The sequence below is a fragment of the Megascapheus bottae genome, chromosome 4 (assembly GCF_031878675.1).
Source record: "Megascapheus bottae isolate mThoBot1 chromosome 4, mThoBot2.hap1, whole genome shotgun sequence".
Taxonomy (NCBI): domain Eukaryota; kingdom Metazoa; phylum Chordata; class Mammalia; order Rodentia; family Geomyidae; genus Megascapheus; species Megascapheus bottae.
In genome coordinates, this window is record NC_143512.1 from 15,967,905 (window position 1) to 15,987,767 (window position 19,863).

The window sequence follows — 19,863 nt, forward strand, 5'->3', positions numbered from 1 at the left end:
AACTCATACAAATTTGAGGGGTTTTTATCCCTGAAATATCCCAGCATACTCCAACAAGTATATTTAGTCATTGGAGAAAAGAGAAACTTCAATTATAACTCTAATCAAATGCATATCTTTAAGCAACTTGGGACAGAAAGAGAGGAAAGATCAAGAGAAATGAAGGATGTAGACTGCTCTGTTAGTAAACATGTATTTGCATTCTTTGGGATTTGAGTATTGTAGTGGAGGCTTGTGGCTCAAACAAACTTCCAATGTACTAGGCTCTTAAAATTCTCTATACAAGACCATCATGACTGACTATGTCTGTTTCTGCTTTGATTCAACAGTGATAGCCACAGTGTTTTTCACTGGAACTGTGAGGTTTGCATTCTTCACTGGACTTGGGCTTGATGCACTGAGTGGCTTTGCTTTTGAGGAATCCATCTTAATCTAAGGTATTTGATGCCCTTTGTCCTGGTAGCACCTAAGTTTTCATTTGAGTTTTAACCTAAGGTCATTCAATTTATTGTGTTGTGGGGGGTGGGGCATGTCCTGGGGTTTGAACTCAGGGCCTGGGTGCTGTCACTGAGATTTTGTGCTCAAGGCTAGCATTCTGTCACATAAATCACAGCTCTTCCAGCATTTTTATACATCTTTTATTGTAATTAATAGAAGGATTATATTATATTCACAAGATAGAAGGTGCATTACATTGATACCCTTTCTCATGGCTTGGACCACATTTCCCTCCCCCACCCCTACCCCTTATCTTGTTTTTCCCCCTTCCCTATCCTATTTCAAATAACCAAATAAGCATATATACAATATATCAGATAACAAAATAAAATACTGTAACAATATGAGATAACCAAGGGACAGTAAAAGAGATGAAAGATAACATACTACAATAAGGATAACTATCACTCATTGTATGGCTTTTTGTTTCTATATCCTGGAAGTCCTTTCATTTAGCGTCATACTATATGGCCTTATATATCTAGGTTTTGCTCTATTGCAAATCTCTGCTAGGACAGCCCAAGGTTTCTACTGGTTATGACAAATTAGGGAAACCATTAAGCCTATGTTCCTTTGAGTCTGGCTTAGTTCACTTAATATGATTTTTTCTAATTCTTTCCATTTCCTAACAAATGGGGCGATGTTGTTCTTTCTGACAGCCATGTAGAATTCCATTGTGTATAAATACCACATCTTGTTGATCCACTCCTCTACTGAGGGGCATCTGGGTAGGTTCCATACCTTTGCTATGGTAAATAGTGCTGCACTGAACATCATTGTGCTAGTGTTCTTCCAGCTTTTTGATGGTTAATTGTAGAGAAAAGTCTCACAGACTTTATTGCTTGGGCTGGCTTTGACCCATGGTGCTCAGCACTTAGCACCCTTAGTAGCTAGAATTACAGGCATGAGCCACCAGCGCCCACCCAATTTTTGCCAGTCCTGGGACTTGAACTCAGAACCTGGGCACTGTCCCTAATAATTTTTGCTAGTGCTTTATCACTTGAACCACAGCTCCACTTCCAGTTTTTTGGTGGGTAATTGGAAGTAAGAGTTTCACTGACCTTCCTGCCTAGGCTGGTTTTGTATATTGATCCTTAGATCTAAGCCTCCTGAGTAGCAAGGGTTACAGCTGTAATTCACTGGCATCCAGCCTGGCCATTCAATTTTCAATGTGTCAGGACTAACCATAAGAATCCATGTAGGTTCTTTTAGCTAATTCTCTGGTGACCTAGGTTGCTTTTATCAACCCAATTCTGAGCATTACGGATTTGTTTAGCCTATGACATAGTATATGGGAGACAGAGCTAAATTTAAAGGGATAAGTATGGATAAAATCATTAGTAGTCAACATTCAGGTCCTTTGTCCTTCTAACACAGAGAGCAGAATGTATGGAATGTGAACCCTTAGCTCAGAAGCCTAGGTTCCACAAGTCTACAGTCATAGGCTCAGATACTGTGCACTTACTAGGCATGTATTCCCTGTGTTTATGCATTCTGTGGTAAAAAATAAAAAGAAGAAACTGAAAGTTGGAACTGAGCTTAGAAGCCAGGGATTATGTAAGGGGAGTAGGATCTATAGTCAAAGGCCAAAAAGGGAACTAGTTAGTATAGATACAGGTTAGTAAGAAAGCAGAAATATCAAGGCATACCATCTTTATGTCACCAGCCAGTGGGTATAAAACAATCCTAGAAGAATATGTCTTCTGAAATAGTCTTCTGGCTTCCCTGACTCCAGACTCTCCCGCCAATTCCTTACACATCTGGCAGCCAGAGTTCCATTTATGAAATACAAGTCTGATTGTGTCAGTACAAACTGCTTGAAAAATTTTCATTGGCCTCCCACAGCTTAAGGATAAGGTCCAAATACCTTAACATGACATTTAATGCCCTACTCAAGCTGGACAGTCTGCTTTGCAACCTCATCTCCCAATGGGTACCCAATGTTCTAAAAACATGGAATTATATGGGATTTTTCACCCTAGGCACATAATGCTCTTTCAGGCTGGTTTGCCTTTATTTCTTTGCCTAGAATGACCCTGTCTTTCTCTGCCTGGAAAACTACTAGGTTGAGTTCAACTGTTCCTTTATCTTAATGATTTTTTTTCACCTGAAGGCTGTGCTGCTACAGTATCCAATGCATGGTGACTGATGCTGTATCCATGCAGTGCCTACAGCCAGATTCTCCATTAGACTGTGGTATTCTCCAGTGAACTTTCTTCCTCATTGTGCTGACAAGCACCTCTGCCTGCTTTATTTCTTGGGAAACACTAGCAACCCATTTACTTTTTGTTGAATATCTTAGTATACTTAGGATGTGCTAAACTATGAAGCAATCATATTTCATTCATTTATGTTAAAAATCACATGTAGGCCAGAAAGTCCACATTATTATGAATAACAACAAATGTATCAAATACAGCAGGTGGACACTGGTTTAGGGAATGTATTCTGTTAAGAAAAAAGAGACATGTGGGGTCTGGTGCTGTGGCTCACACCTGTATTCCCTACTCAAGAAGCTAAGATCTGAGGATAGGGCAGTAGCCTTGAGCTGAGGAGCTCAGGGACAGCGCCCCTGACGGGCCCCCCAAAGAAGAGAGACATATGGGTCAAAGATATACTAATTGCATTTCCCCTATAATATTTCTCTTTCCTGTTTCCCTTTACTTGATAGGCAAGCATGCCACCCCCCTGAGCCCTTTTTGCTCTGGTTATTTTTCAGATAGACCCTTGTGGTTCTACCCAGGCTGGCCTCAAATCTCCATCTTCCTATAATCACTCCTGAGTAGATGGGATTATAGGTTTGCACCTTCATACTAGATCTCAGTTAGAATGTTCTAAAACTGTCCAATGCCATTAATCCCCTAATCCATTTTGTTTACTCTATGCACTGGATTTGAATTCTTGACATCAGTAGTTATAGTTTTCAGTCCTAGGAATGTTGTTTGATTTGTTCTTGCCTCTATAGCGCATAAGACTATAGAGGTCTATGTGTGGCAGGTTTGAGCCTAATCTCACCCCACACAGAGGAGGATTTGGCAAACACTGCTGGGAAATTGCCAGCAGATGGTAGGATCCACTTCTAAAATCCTTTTCTTGTCCAGGCCCCTTCCTATCTTTCCAGTTCTTTTGGAATTTTTCACTCTTTTCATTCCTCATTTCTTACTCTATTTCTTCTCTAATACTCTTTACATCTTTCTACTGGCTTTCATAGTTTTCTTATTCCATCCTACAAGCTACTAACCAGAACTATAATGCTCTTCCTCCTCTTAAGTCCCCTGAAATCTGCCCTTCAAAACTGCATACTCCCCCATTCTTCTGGTCTTGGGACACATCTTTAAATCCCAGCATCTCCAGATAAACAGGGGATTAGTTATTTACCATGAAACTCCCCAAGTCCTCTACAGCAGCCACCACTGGCCCATTGTAATTGTTCATAAACAGGTTGGATAAGTGAGCAAACGACAGCATAATTCTCTAGGCCTGGGGAGTACTTTAATTCAACATTTCTCTAAGACAATCAAAAAAATTAAAAACATTATGAAACTAGTAGAGAAGAGCAGTTGTCATTTTTCTGCAGTGGCCACTTGTTCCATTTTAAGCTTTTTGAGTGGCACATAATGATTTCTACCTTATTATTGCCCACCACTGTTCCTAGTGCTTGCATGCATAACCATCTTATTTGGATGTTTGCTTGTTTTTGGCAGCTTGATTAAACATCTGAACATTTGCATATATAGAAAAATTTGTATAAATAGATAAGTAAATAAGTTAGAGACAACTCCTTTTTGTATTTTTCTTTTCTTTTATTGCTCTTACCTGCAGATGTCGTGTCTAAAGTGAATATATCAAATATCTAAGAGCACAACTTAGAATCTAATTTGTACAACTGAAATGTACATGATGCCAGCCTTCACAGAATCCTAACTAAATATTTACTAACCAAGGAAGGTAGCTAAAGCTTTTTCTTCTCTGCTCTTATTCTTTTCTTGATGAAGGTGAGATGTGTCCAGAGCCCTTATTATAGTTATTTGAAGGTAAGGGTACAGAGAGAAAGGCAAGGCAGGTCTGCATAAGTGGAATCTATAGTACATTAAATAACAAAAGAAAGAATAGTAGTACCTTCCATCTCTATGCACAGTAATCCTGTTTCATGAGTGATGGCGATCACTCACAATTTTTCCATATATATTTTATTGTAATTAATGGAAGAGTTACATTATATTCACCAGATAGAGGGTGCATTACTTCATATACATTGATACCCTTTCTTATGTCTTTGTCCCCATTTCCCTCTCCTGCCCCAGTCCCTCATCTTGTTTTCCCTCCTTCCCTATTCAATTTCAAATAACCAAATACTCATATATCCAATATATCAGATAACAAGGTGAAATGCGGTAACAATATGAGATAACCAAGGGACTGCAAAAGAGATGAGAGATAACATAATAGATTAAGGACAACAATCACTCATTATATGGCTTTTGTTTCTATATCCTGGAGGTCCTTTCATTTAGCGTCATACTATACGGCCTTATGTATCTAGGTTTTGTTCTATTGTAAATCTCTGCTAGGAGAGCCCAAGGTTTCTACTGATCAACACAAATTTTTTAACATTAAAATATTTTATTGAGCTGGGTGCAGTGGCTCATGCCTATAATCCTAGCTACTCAGGAGGCTGAAATCTGAGGATCGCAATAACACAAATTCTAACCAACCATTGGAAAGGCTGAAGCAAGCAGATCTTGAGTGAGGCCACCCTGGGCTAGAGAGCAATATTTTCTCACAGAAGCCAAATAAACAAACCTCTGCAGTATTTTCTTTGTCTCTGTCCCCCTTTCTCTCATCTCCATGCTATAACAATGCTCTTTCAAAGGAGTGAATTACAAAAAAAAACAACAAATATAAGTAGCCTAAGCTTAATATGACTATATAAAGTATACTTTTAATGGGCCTCATTTTTAGAAATTGATTTAAAGACTGAAATGTAGTGAAATTGGAGGTTAAAATGAAAAATATGTAGGTATATCTGGAATTTCAGATGACACATTAAGATATAAATGGTGAAGTAAAAAATCTAGTGTTCCTAATTATTAGAGGTTTATATACAATTTATCATTAAAACTATGAGAACTGATCACCTTGGAAAGATTTTATTATTGATACTTTAATGATGAAAAAGAGGCTTCCTTTTGTTTCTAGCCATAGCTGGCCTGTACCTTAAGGCCAATTTCTAGAATAGTCTGTGGGTAGGGCGGGCATCAAGAGTCCAGCTTTGCACTCACTAGCCAAATAATTTTGAGGAAGTTATTTAACCTCTCTGAGTTGCAGAATTTTAGCTTCCAAAATGGATATTATGATTTCTATTTCATATGTTATGTTCTAAGTCTAATAATGTACTTAGTGCATGTGAAAACATCTAGGACTCTCCTAGCAAAGAATAGCTTACAATAGCTTAAAACCTAGGTACATAATGGCATATAGGATGAGACTAAATGAAAGGGGCTCTAGGATATGGAAACAAGAGCTTTAGCTTGTGTGATTGTGGTTCTTAATGTACTATGTTATTTCTCTTCTCTTTTTTTGCCCTTTGATTAATCTCATATTGTTACTGTATCTGACTTTGTTACCTTGTGTATTGCATATACATTTATTTGTTTATTTAAAATAGGAGAGGGAAGGGGAAAACAAGATGATTGGGAAGTGGTGGGGGGAAGGAAATGGGAACAAAAACATGTGTGAGAATTGATGTATCTACTACCTGGTAAATGTAACTGTAACCCCTCTATACATTATCCCAACAATAAAAAAGAAAATATAAGCAGAAAAATGCCTGAACAATAGACTACAGTTCAGTAATGAAAAGCTGTTGTTTTGAGTTAGGCTGTCCTAGTCTGACCTGACAACAAACTAACTGTGAAGCCACTGAACAGCTAATATTTCTACTTTCTCACCTACAAAATAAGAGGAAATTCTACCCTGCTCTCTGGAAACTGTCATATATGAAGTTTTGTGTAAGATGTCTTACAAATATTATTCAAATAATGACTGTTATTACTATATGAGAACTGTCACTCTGTTATGTGTCAATGGCAACTTTGTGTTACACAAAATCCCGCCTGCTTGGCAGTCATCATTTTCTCTTTGAAGAAGAAACAAAGATAAAACCTTTGGTAAATTAAAAGACCTGTTATGTTTAGTTCATTGCATTAAATCACTGAACAATATGCTATTATAATATAGAACTGGACCTTATTTTGTAACAATAATACTAAGGTTATTTTTATTTATACTTGCCCTCATAGGTATATTAAATGAAGAAATGACTGCATTCCTAGTATGTGTGTGTGTGTGTGTGTGTGTGTGTGTGTGTGTGTGTGTGAGAGAGAGAGAGAGAGAGAGAGAGAGAGAGAGAGAGAGAGAGAGAGAGAGAGAGATAGTCTGAGAGAGAGAAAGAGACGGATTCCTTTCTTATTTAAGGATATAGGGCCTGAATTAAGGAACTCAGAAAAATGAATTCTTGATTTCTCCCCACAGGAATAAGAGTAACAGCCTAGATAACATGAAAATGTATCTACCAAGCTGAGGTCGAAGACAATGTATCTTAATAATTTTAATTTATTTTGGTGGTTCCAAAATTCTAGTCCTAAAAGGGGCAAAATTCAGGATTGACAGAGGCCAGGTCTTATAGAAGAATAGGAAAAAGCAAAAACAAATCCAGAAATTAAAGCCGAGAGCAATTGAATTGCTTGCTGAATTGAGGACCTTTGAAATGAAGATTGGAGAAGAAAATAATGTGTAATGAGAAGTTCAAGGAGAAAAGGGAAGCATAACTACGTGTTTATTTCACACAATTACGCTGTCTCTCTCAAGATGTGGTTTTAAGTTCTACTGTTATTTCAAAAAAGCTCCCTGGTCTTTAAATTTCCCAAGGCATACAAGAAATCAATTCTCTCAATTAATTTATAGAGTATTGACCTTATAAGCCAAGTAATTTTCAATAAATATGCAGTACATTTGGATTATTTCAGTTAACACACATCTTGCCTGTCAATGAGGAATCATAATTATATAATACAACTCAGTAATAATTTTGTACAGGAAATACTAAGTATATATGAAACTGGCTAAGAAAGGTGTTCCCCCCTCATTTTTTTTTTAGTTAAGCAAGATGCTCAGTCAGTCTTTGAGGTGATAGAATGAATATACAATTGGTCCCAGAAACAACACAGCACAAAAAGCAATGCTATGGTCCTATATATTGAAAGTTTTTGTTTGTTTGTTTTATGGTCCCTATAAAAGGTAATGTCTTAATGAAAAGAATTGAATCTGTGTGTGGCTCTCCAGATAATACAGAGACATACCCCGGCTGCCTTGAATAACATGTGTGATTATTCTGACAGCACTTGGGGAAATAGGGAAGGCTCGCATTCAGCCCCCACATTGGGTATGATGGAAATGGAACACATTTCACAATTGATGTTGTGCAGACTGCTGCATGGCTCAGGAACTGAAAGGTCATTTACCGTCCAGATGGCACTCGTGACCTGATTATCTTGCTGCTCACAGCAGCAGCAGATCAGTAATTCCTGATTTTCAAACTGTTACCAACCAGCTCAGTCTGGACTCTGGGCATTGTCCTGCTTCTCCTTACTTAAAGTTTCCGTTGTCCGGTCAGCTTCGCACCGCTGGCTAACTACCTGCTTCACTCCTGTGGTCTGCCACCTCCACTCTACCACTCTTCTTCTCTTCACCTGCCCTCTTCCCAACTCCTCTTTCTATGTCTAACTATGTCTTTTTCTGGATATCTGACTAAATAATAATGTATTTGGACTTTTCTAAGACATTTGCCCAACAGTCTCAGGATCACTGTTGTTCATTTGAGGCAGAGCCTGCCTCCTAGGCTAGTCCACAGGCTAAATAGTTTAAAGGTATACTATTTTGTTTATTGTACTAATCATTCCACATACCTCTTTCTTTTTCTGTCTTACACACACAGGAGGTAGGTTGTAGTAAAACTCCATAGACAGCAACTATGGCTGTGGTGGGTAATTGAGCATCCTATTTTTTTTTTGGAATAAAGCAATTAGCCAACCTAGAAGGAGAATGCAGTGAGACATGAAGAGGCCTGAGGTGAGAGGACAAGAGTAGGCCACATCAAAGACTGCCTTCACCTCCAGCAGCAGTCCTTCAGGTTTGGTATTTAGTCCATAAAGTGGCATTAAGAGATTTTGAGCAATAAATTACAAGGGGGTAGAATTGAAGAAAAGCCAGACAGAGAAGAGAGTTACAACTGGAGGAGGAGAAGTCCACTCATAATTCTAAACACACATGTAAATAAATAAAATACTACTCACTCAACAGGTGTGTCCAGGAATAGAATCCATATTCTACATGCCAGCTCAAGACACATTCTGGGAAAGCCATGGTTAAAGCTGTGACACAGTCTGTGCCATTATGGAACTTACATGCTGGAGAAGAAATCACCACCACAATAGAAGGTGTAAAGACTGTTGTAGACTAGTGCAAAGCACGAGATTCTAGCACAGTGTACACTAACCAACCTGACCAGGAGCATGGGGAGGGAAGAAGCTTTCTAAACCAAGTGCTGGAGGGCTAGGTGGAGCAGATGAGCTTGAAGGGGAAAGACTTAAAGTCACCATTCCAGGATGGAGAACTGCACACTGAAAACTACTAAATAGTGTAAATTAACCAATGTTTAAAAAAAGAAAGTTGCTGATTTTGTTTTAGACATCGACTGTTCACATTTTGATGGGACTTGGAGATAGGATTCTGAGAAAGATGTCCCTATCTTAGAAGGAACAGTCAATGCAATACAAAGAAGATGAGCAATCCCAGTAGGTGATGGTGAGCTATTTCTGAATAAGAGGCAGACTGAGACTAGAGCCTATCAGGGAAAGGCTCACAGAGTCCTGTGCCATGGAGGTGCAAAGTTTAGTGCATTCTTATAGATAAGTACATGTTAAGTCATGTATAGGAACAAAAAATTATTGCTCCAGGAAGAGGAGAAACCATATATGTGTGACCAGAGCAGTAGGAAATTCTTTCTTTTCCTTCCTTTCTTCTTTTTTCCTCTTTCTTTCATTCTTTCTTTCTTTCCTTCTTTCTCTCTTTCTCCCTTTCTTTCTCTCCCTCCCTTCCTTTTCCTCCTTCCCTCCCTGCTTGCTTCCTTCCTTCTTCCTTCCTTCCTTCCTTCCTTCCTTCCTTCCTTCCTTCCTTCCATTCTTGCACCAGGGTTTGAACTCTGGGCCTTCTAACTCACTTGGCTTGCTTAACTGGTTTTCTAGCACTTCAATATCCAGCCCAATTTTTTGCTGCTTATTTTGGAGGTAGAGTTTTGTGGATTTTTCTTCCCAGCTGGCTTTGAATCACAATCTGAGAAACCTGTACCACTAAAAACTCTTGAGAGATTGTAAGGAGGAAGAAAAAGTCAATTCTGTGCCCTACTGTCCTGAGAGGATAAACCTTCAAGCCTCTTTTCCCTGAAAAGATGGGAAGAGTTTTGTTTTAGTATGAAGATTAGCCTTTCTCCTATTCAAGCTCTAGATTTTATTTTCTTTCTCTCTCTCTTCCCTTCCTTTCTTCCTTCCTTCCTTCCTTCCTTCCTTCCTTCCTTCCTTCCTTCCTTCCTTCCTTCCTTCCTTCCTTTCTTCCATTCCTCTCTCTCTCTCTCTCTCTCTCTCTCTCTCTCTCTCTCTCTCTCTCTCTCTCTCTCTCTCTCTCTCTCTCTCTCTTTCTCTCAACTCTGGGCCTGGGTGCTCTTCTCTTCTCAGTGAAATCTTCAGCTCAAGGCTCCCATCCTATCTCTGGGCCTGGATGTTGTCTCTGAGCTCTTCAGCTCAAGGCTACTGCCCTATCCCCAGCTTCCAGTTTTCTGGTAGTTAATTGGAGATAAGAGTCTCATGGTCTTTAGTGCTGCTGGAGCTGGCTTTGATCCTCAGATCAAAGAGTAGCTAGGATTATAGGCATGAGCCACAGCACCCAGCTAGATTTTCTTTTTATCCAAGAAAAAAAGTGGGTGGGTTAGCTTTACTCACAGAATTACTTAGTCATTTTCTGTGGACATTTATAAACTTAAAAAAAAGCTCATGTATAACAAGACATGATATAAATCTTCCCAAACCGTTGCTAAAATTTTAAAGTACTTTAGGACTCCTAAGGGGATAAATAACTTTTACTCAATTATTTCAGTCCTACCTAAGAAAATGTTCATGGTCTGCTGTTATGATTCTGAAAATTGTCATTTAAACTTATTAGTTACAAATGAGATTTTCCTTTTCCAGAAGTCATTGTGCAGGTAAAAAATAGAATATATTTCTATAAAGTTTGGCCCTTAAAATATGATCAAATTTGCTGAATTGCTTAAATCGATATTATTTATAAAGTATTTCATATTTTCCTTCATATTTTATTGGGTTTGCTTTGAGACATCTGAAAAGAACAGTTAGGCTTGCTATTCTCTAATGATTGAATAACCTGCTGGAATATAAAGTGGTGGCTTATTTGTTCCACCTTACAAGTTTCATTTGGAATAAAGGATCTCTGGCTTCCCAGCTGCTTAGTGCTGAGTCAATAAGTAAAAGGCATAATGTTTTATTTGGGAGTGATTTTTTAAGTCAACAGTCAGAAACACAAAGTTTTTTTTTTCCAAAAAAAATTAAGTTTAATTACTTTACATGTAGCCTTGTAAAGACATCAATATTTGCCAGCCCACATTCTTCTTCAATAGACTTTCCAAGTTGCAAGTTCCCCAGCACAGCCTGTTCCCCTTCTCTAGCCAAAAGCCACATCAAGTCTGGCTCTCCCTGGAGGTCGAACAAGACCCAGGAAGGTCTCTGGGCTCTGATTCCAGAGCAATAAAGCTCTGGAGGTCTCATTTCCACAAGTTGTCCCTAAAATCCACCCTCTTCACTCATACAGAAAACTACATTAGGCCTGTGACTAGATCTATGGTTTGGTACCTTTCTAGGATACAGTCAGAAGGACATATTTAAACTCACATCAGAAAATATATGAATCCTGAGGGGTGGGTTGGTGGGAGAGAGAGACACAAAGACAGAGAGAGAGAGAGAGAGAGAGAGAGAGAGAGAGAGAGAGAGAGAGAGAGAGAGAGAGAGAGAGAGAGAGAGAGAGAGACAGAAACAGAGAGGCAGACAAGAGAGACAGAGACAGAGGGACAGAAACAGAGAGAGAAGAAGGGAGGGAGGGAGGAGAAAAAGTAGGGGAGAGGAAAAGAAATTAAAAGGAAGGAAAGGAAAAAGGGAAGAAAGGGGAAACAGAGGAAAGGCAAGACAAGGCAAGGAAAAGTAGACATGTTTTCCTATTTAGTCAGAAACCAAGCTATTATAGCTGCAAGGCCTGAAGGAGATGCATTTACTAACTTCTTACGCTGAATTAAGAACTCCAAGGCTAAGTTACAGTGATCTTCAAGGCCACAACAATTCCTGTGTAATTTACCGCTCACCAAAAATACTTGGTAAGAAATTGCTTCTCCCTTATTCTTCTTCATGTAGCTTTGCAAAGCTGTGATTTACTGTGACAGAATATGGACACCCAATTGGAAATACATTATCCTTCACAGTCGCAGGCTGAGGGCCAATGCCTTGTCTTCAGTAGACAGAAGGGTGAATATTCTCCTACAGTTATAAAACCATATGAATTTTCTGTTTTCTGCCTGAGTAAAGACTCTCCAGAACAGAACAGAATATCACTAAACTCTTTTCCAGACGATGTTGTCAGAAATCACAGTGCATGTTATAGGGATAGTCCTACATGGTGTTGTCTGACTCAGTGACACAAGGCAGGAGATGGCAGAGAGATACAGTTATTTCCAAACCTGTAGTACAGGCTTATGTACATTTTTCTCTCTATGACTTCCAACTTAAGTTTCAAATTTGTAGAAAAAGAATCAGAATAATAAAATAACACTCAAACATTTCATCTTGATTTACCAGTTGCTACTTGACAAACAGTATGTATATATTACATATATACATATATATATATGATTTATGATACCATAATCACAGCATCATAGTTTGACATGTGTATACACTGAATGCAAGCCAACTCACATTTTCTATTGCTTATCTGTGTGGTGACAATGTTTAAAATCAGCCGTTTTCTAGTACTCGGTAAGTTATTAACTATAATCATCATGTTGTACAATAGATCTCCCAAACTTGTTATTTCTGTATAGCATATTTAGATTAACCCACTAGCTTTTTGTGCCAATTTTTAAATCCTTGTATTCTGCCTGTCTCCCTGTAATAGACACACATTTATTCATTCAACCACTCATTCATTTATTTGCTAAAACATTTGAATGCTAACAGTGAGCCAGTTCACATCCCCCATCCCCTCCAATTCTTCAGCATGTATCTGTTGAAAAAAGAAGATAAAAAATAAAACAAGAGCTAGGCTAGTGGCCCGTGCCTATAATCCTAGCTCAGGAGGCTGAGATCTGAGAATATGAATTCAGAGCCAACTTGGGCAGAAAATTTTATGAGACTCTTATGTTCAAATAACCACCAAAAGGCTGGAAGTGGAGCTGAGGTGCAAATGGTAGAATGCTAACCTTTAGTAATGAAGCTCAGACCTGTGCCCAAGCCCTGTATAAGCCCTGGGGCTGGTGATAAGTAAGTAGAAATAAATAAATAAATAAATTCAGGTCATCATGATCATTAAATTTAACATTTATACAATGCTCCTGCTTAATGCAACTTTATATTATAACTTTATCAGTTGTTCCAATAAAGAACTTTACAGCTCCCTCCTGGTGGGATCCAATTAAGAATATCGATTTTCTTTGATTTTCTTTCATATAGAACAATTCCCCAGCTTTTTATATTTTCTAAAAATCTCTTATGACAATGATATTTTCAGGGGAAGAATCCAGACCAGTTGTTTTGCAAGTTGTAATTTTGTCTAGATTATTCTGATTGTTTCCTCATGATTATTTTCAAGGTACACATCTCTTATCAGGAATATTACATAGGTAATATGTGTCCTTGGGAAGTGTATGACTCCTTTCAGTGTAATTATGTTACTTATTTGATAAACAGTGGTGTCTGTGTACATTTAATTTTGGATTCCCCCATACTTTAACATGGGTTATTTAATATGTGAGACATTGACATGGATCAAAAATCAATATTCTTGAAGATAATGCAGTGAGTGTAATTTTACCCCATTCTCTATGTCTTCTACTTTGCTCCCCGTACATCTCAGATTGTCTGATAGCATTCTCTCTGGAAGTCTCATTCCCATGCCAGGAACTTGTTACTACATTCCATCTACCTTTTCCACTCACACATGGGCCTACATCAGTCCTGTGCCTAGACCCAGGGTTTGGTACATTTCTGGGGTAGTCAGAAGAATAAATTCAGGCCCATAATAGATACGATTTGAATCTTCCTTTAAAGGAAGAGAGAGAGGAGAGAGAGAGAGAGAGAGAGAGAGAGAGAGAGAGAGAGAGAGAGAGAGAGAGAGAGAGAGAGAGAGAGAGAGAGACAGACAGACAGACAGACAGACACAGACACAGACAGAGAGAAGCCAGCACTGTGCCTCACTCCTGTAATCCTAGCTACTCAGAACGCTGAGATCTGAGGATCAAGGTTCAGAGCCAGCCCAGGCACAAAAGGACCTGAGAGTCTTATCACCAATTAACCTCTAGGAAATGGAAAATGGGGCTTAGCTCAAGGGTAGGGCAGTAGCCTGGAGATGTAGAGCTCAGAGACAATGCCCAGGCCGGAAGCAGGGTCATAGCCTTGAGCTGAAGAGTTCAAGGATGGTGCCCCATGACCCACAAAGGAAAGAGACAGAGAAAGAGAGAGAGAGAAAGAGAGAGAGAGAGAGAGAGAGAGAGAGAGAGAGAGAGAGAGAGAGAGAGAGAGAGAGAGAGAGAACGAGAGAGAGAAAGTGATAGAGAAGAGAAAAATGTAAAGGAGAGATGAGGAAAGGAAAGGAATCTAATGTATATAAAGAAACTAACATATGTAAATTTCTTCCCCTCCATATAATACATGTTCATATGTGTATTCCATATAATAATTTGAATCTTTTATTGAGTTATCTTGCCAATTAACTCCAGCTTAGTTCATATGAGTCTTCCTCAAGGTATTTAAATGCTACAAAAATATTCCATTTATGTAGCTGTGTCATAGTTTACCCAACTATCCTCAAGTGAATGGGCATTTAGGCTGTGATGAATACATAGATAAAGCAAATAAGTAATGAATACCTTAGTATTCATTATATTACATGGATAAATTTAAGGGTAAGATTTAAGATATATGGTTACTAAGTTGATTACTAAATGTCCTTGAAGCATTTCACTCCTGCAAGAGCACTTGTGCAGTTTTCCATTTCCAACAATGATGAGCTGAAGAGCTTCTATGTGGATAAGCTTCTATAGTTTTAAATTTGGTAAGTGAAAAATGTTTAAGTGGCATTTACCTTACCATGAGTAGAACCTTTTTGCTGTGTCCTAAAGCTTTTGGAATTACTTTTATATCTGTTCATCTAATACACATTTTCATTTCCTTTCACTGTACTATCTACTGCAAATATATCTTCCACTTTGTACTTATAATTTAATTTTCTTATGGTGTTTTTCTACCATGAAGAAAATTTGTTGTTTTATGTATTCTTGATTATGAATTATTTCTTTTGAACATGTGAGTTTTGAGTTATAGTTAAGTAATATATGTCATCTTTTAGCCTTTTTACATGTTAGATCACTGACCTAGTTACATTGTATTTTTTGTATGATGTATGACTTGGTATGTTTTTGCATTTGAACATTCAGTTCCTACTGCTGTTTCCCTAGCGTTTTTGAAATAAGACCTTCTCCATTTTCTAAATTTCCATGTGCAACCTCCTTCTAGATTTCTACTCTAATCTATAGTTGTAATGTTAAAGGGGAGTATCACTTCATATTTTTCTAGAGGCTCTCATTTACTTTTCTGATGGGGAAGTTCCTTTCTCACTTGCTCTGCTTCTTCTCTCATCTAAACTCCTTTTTTTTTCTGGGTCATGGGGCTTGAACTTGGATTGGGTGTTGTTCTTGAGCTCTTCAGCTCAAGGCTACCACCCTATCTCTGGGGCTGGGCATTGTCCCTGTGCACTTCAGCTCAGGGCAACCACCCTACCCTTGAGCCAAGCCCCACTTCCCATTTTCTAGAGGTTAATTGGAGTTAAGAGGCTCAGATTCTTTTGTGCCCAGACTGGCTTTGAAGCTTGATCCTCAGATCTCAGCCTCCTGAGTAGCTAGGATTACAGATGTGAGCCACTCCTTTTTACTAAGCCTTTCCTGGCTATTCTGAAGGGGATTTCATAGAAACTTTAGAATCAACTTGTTTCAGGAGTTTCAGGAGCAAAAGTTCACTCATTTTTATTGAGGTCTTTGGCTATACACAATCCATGGAGGACTGATAGAGTGGTTATCAGCAGCACATCATTTTCCTCAGCCTGGAGAAAAAAGGGGCAGACCCGTATCGCTGGTTGCCCAGGCCAGAAAGCTCTTCAGGGGGCTGGGTATCAGGCATCCGCATCACAGTGGGCTCTGTGGTGGAGGCCTTTAGGCGACAAGGCCCCCCAGCCTCTCCCTGGGCCAGCTGCACAGTCTCTTGGAGTTGGGCATCTGCAAAGAATTTCTGCTCCTTGCTCTCTTCAGTGGTGGAAGGGCCTGGCAGGTGTGAAGTGGCCTCAGCAGCAGGGGTCTCGGGGAGTGCTGGCATCTGGCCCTGGCACTCCTTGCCTTCCCCCACAAGCAGCACCAGGAGTTCCTGCAGCTCCTTCTTCTTCTGCACCTTCTCCTGGGTCAGCTGCTTGACACACTCATCTTTCTCTTTACAGGGGGACTCCAGGACTTCCATCAATACTTCCAATACCACTATGGAGTCGTCGAGGGCGCTGATGTGTTTGGACAGCTGGGCACAGCGGCGCTGGAGGTCCCCCACTGGACTCTGGTGCTCCACCTGGTCAGGCAGGACCTGCAGGAAGTAGATTTTCATCTTCGTCTCAGACCCCCACGTGTCCTGCTTGCTGTCCCCTGATGGACCATGGTTCCTGCTCTCCTGCTGCTCCAACTTGGTCTGATACTGGGCTGCCAGGATGTCCAGGCACTGGCAGTGGTTCTGCTGCAGCTGCTGGCTGAGTTTCACTTTGGTCACCTCAGCACCTGATTGGGCTTTAACGTAAAGGGCCTGCGTGACATGTGGGTTGTCCACAGCCTCTGGAAGGGTCATGGCGGCTAGAGTTGAATCCTCAGCCATTGCTTCTTCCTTGTCCCATTCTTTATCTTCTCTGGGGAAATTGAGGAAGCACAGCTGAGCTTAGAGTTGCTCCTTCTCTTGCTTAATGGATTCCAGACACTACAGAGTGTCCTATAACCTTTGGGTCAAGGTCAGGTCCTGCTGCTGCTGCTGCTCCAGCAGCTGGGTGTGCCTCAGCAGGTGCTGCTGCAGCTCCTCCTTCTCTGCACTCAGCTGCTGAATGGAGGCCCTGTCGTCTTCACGGGTGGCTCTGAGTTCCTGCAGCTGGGCCAGGTACTGGGCATTGAGCTCCTGTAGACTCTGGGCTGCTTGCCAACTCCCTTCAGCCACCTCCTTCCACTCTCCTAACTGCATCTCTCGCTGCTCCAGCTTCTCCTGGAGCTGTTTCTTCTCCCGCTGCTCTGAGGTCAGGAGGCTGGCGAGCTGGTCCTTCTCAGTGCTCAGCCTGTGGACAGCTTCCTGCAGCTGCTCCAGCTGCTCTTTCAGCTCTCTGGTAGGCAGGGCTGTGCATCTCTGGGTGTCAGGGATGTTGGGCTGAGCCTCATCATGCCGATCCCACTCCTCCACCTTCTTCGGCGGTATCAGCAGCCGTTCCTGCTGCTCCAGGTTCTGGAGACCGAGGCTCTGGTTTTCCTGAACTTGTATTTGGAGTTGTTGCTCCTTCGTCTGGCAGGCCTGGGCCTGGTGCTGCTGCTCAGCCTGAGATGGTCCTGCAGGGCACTGCGCCTCTGCCAGCTTCTTCTCCGTTTCTGCCAGCTTCTTCTCTAGATCCAAAATCTGCCACAGGTCTTCTCCCACTCGTCTGTGAGTTGGCTCATCTTCCCTGAGAGCCGCCGCACCTTCTCCATCAACATGGGCTTCTCCACCCTCAGGTCCTCCGCACACTCAATGCGCTCACCACACTTTGTATATTCTGTAGTCTTATTTTAGCATTGCCGACTCCCCTAGTGCTCTTTGGAACTTTTCGATTCTCAACTTCATTTTGGACTTCTGGGTCTAGAGCATGTCCAGCTTCCCCTGCAAGGCTGCATTCACAGGTTGTCCCAGCTTCTGCTCTTTGCCTCGAGCTGCAGCTTCACATCACCCAGACCTTGGATGAGCTGTTGTCTGTTCTTCTGCTCAGTATCCTTCTGCGTGGTAATGAGGGCACACAAGGCCATCTCCAGGTCCAGCCTGTGCTGCTGAGAAGCCTGCAGGCGGCTGGTCATATCTTGATGCTCCACTTGACTTTGGTTGGCTTCCTTTTCCATGTGGGCCAGGGCAGATTGTAAGTGGCCTTTCTCTGAAAGCAACATCTGATGGCTACCTTATTGTCTTGTGACTCTGCTTTCAGTGTTTCTTGCACCTGGGCCATCTTCTCCTTTTCTTCCTGCTGTTGTTCCTGCAGGTCTTGCTGTAGCTGCTTCAGTTGGTGGATTTCACTGAAAAGCTGTTGCTGTATTAGTTTGCTCCAGCAGCAGGCACTGGTAGCGCTTCTCCAGATCCTCGTTGTTCTTGGGACCGGGGGCCCTCTTGACCCTGGCTCCTCCGACTGTGCGAGCAGGCAGGCGAGGCTGAGGGTCAGCGTGGTCTCTGGCTGCACCCTCACGTGGATTACAGAGCCCAGTGGTGTTGGTGTTGGGCTTGGGCTTGCCTCCCCTTTTCTTTTTCCTGTTGCTCTTAAATTCTTCAGGTCCATGAGGACAGTTCTGCTGCTGGTGTTCCTGCAGTCGTTTCTTTCTTGGTCTTGTTTTTCCAACATGCCAGCTCTGGGACACGAAAGATGGTCGGGCCACATTCCCAGGCTCTTTGAAGTCTCCACTCATTAAAAAGTATTCGTGTCTCCTCATATATCACCAAATCACCTGGATTCTCTGGCTCACACTGAGCCACCTCTACTTCCATCAGCTGCTGGTAGTGGTGTAAGCCTCCAGAGACCACACCAGTGTTGCTAGGCAGCATGGAAAGTGAGTGTGCCCCCAAGTCTAGTGTCCCATTGGCTAGGGAGAAACAGAAAGTAATAGGGGGTGTAGCCAGAATCTGGGGATCCAGGCAGAGTGGGTGGAGTCTGCTCCTGTGGTCCCAGCCCCATCTAACTCTGTATGGTCTAGTTTGGGGCCAATGTGGGACTTGCTGCAGTTGGACAGGTGCAGTTTCTTTTCCCTTTATTTTTATTAAAGAATATTTGTTTGCAGCTCCAGGGTCTTGAACTCTAGTCCTGAACGCTGTCCTTGGGCTTTCTCAAGCCTAGGGCTCTTCCATTTGAGCCACAGAAACTTTTCCAGCTTGTTTTGTTTATGTGGTACTGAGGAAATCGATCCCAGGTCTTCGTGCATGCTAAGCATCCAGTCTACTCCCAGGCCACTCTCCTGGCTCCCAGGTGCACAGTTTTACATGCACCTCTCCTGGTTTCCCCCACACAATTGTGGCCTCCAGAGATTCCCCCAGACCTTCAGTTGTCATCTTGGAAGTGACACCAAGAAGCACAACATCTTCCCACCTCCAATGTCTTCCTGTGGTCAGTCCATGAAGAAGAAGCTCTCTCTTTGTAACCATATTTCTGACGCTTGCATTCTGACCAGGGGTTCCTGAGGTTCACGATGTTCTTGATATGGCCTCCCTTCCATTCCCTAAGGACTGGAGTTGAGGGACATCACAGGGCCAGGGCTCCTCTCCATGGGTTTTGGCTGTCCTGCTCTCCTACACCCTGTCTAGGGCAGCACCTTTTTTACACACACTGTGTGGTGATCTCAGAGGATTCAGAAACACAATGGCTGGTGAAATTAGCATGTGTGAAAGAAGGTCACCCTGTGACTGGCCACCTAGGAGCGTGTGAAGTCCTCTCCAGCCAGTGCCCTCTCCCAGGGCCTGTTCATCTTCTGAGTGGAGTTCTGAGGCCATCACATTCTTTCCTGCATGCCGTCTATCACAAGACTCCTGGGCCATTTCTTAGAATCATTCCGTGATTCCTTGTCTCTTGACCCTAGGCCTTAGAAAGTCTTTAGTAATCTGAAGATCCTCTGCTCAGTCACCACTTTCATTGGCCCAAGATGGTGCTATCATGATGCCGTGCTCATGCTATCCTTTCCAA

General features: G+C 41.5%; 1 protein-coding gene across 3 annotated transcripts in view; it reads left to right on the top strand.

The window, feature by feature from the left end:
• Positions 1–19,863, top strand: part of Epb41l4a (erythrocyte membrane protein band 4.1 like 4A) — a 773,501-nt gene that overhangs the window by 683,312 nt on the left and 70,326 nt on the right. For 2 of the 3 annotated variants that reach the window (XR_016535219.1, XR_016535218.1), the window contains one exon: positions 330–437. The gene's annotated coding sequence lies outside the window, so the exon portion shown is untranslated. Of the gene's footprint in view, positions 1–329; positions 438–16,374; positions 16,808–19,863 lie in introns of those variants that run through there. The other variant, XR_016535226.1, reaches the window with a different exon arrangement.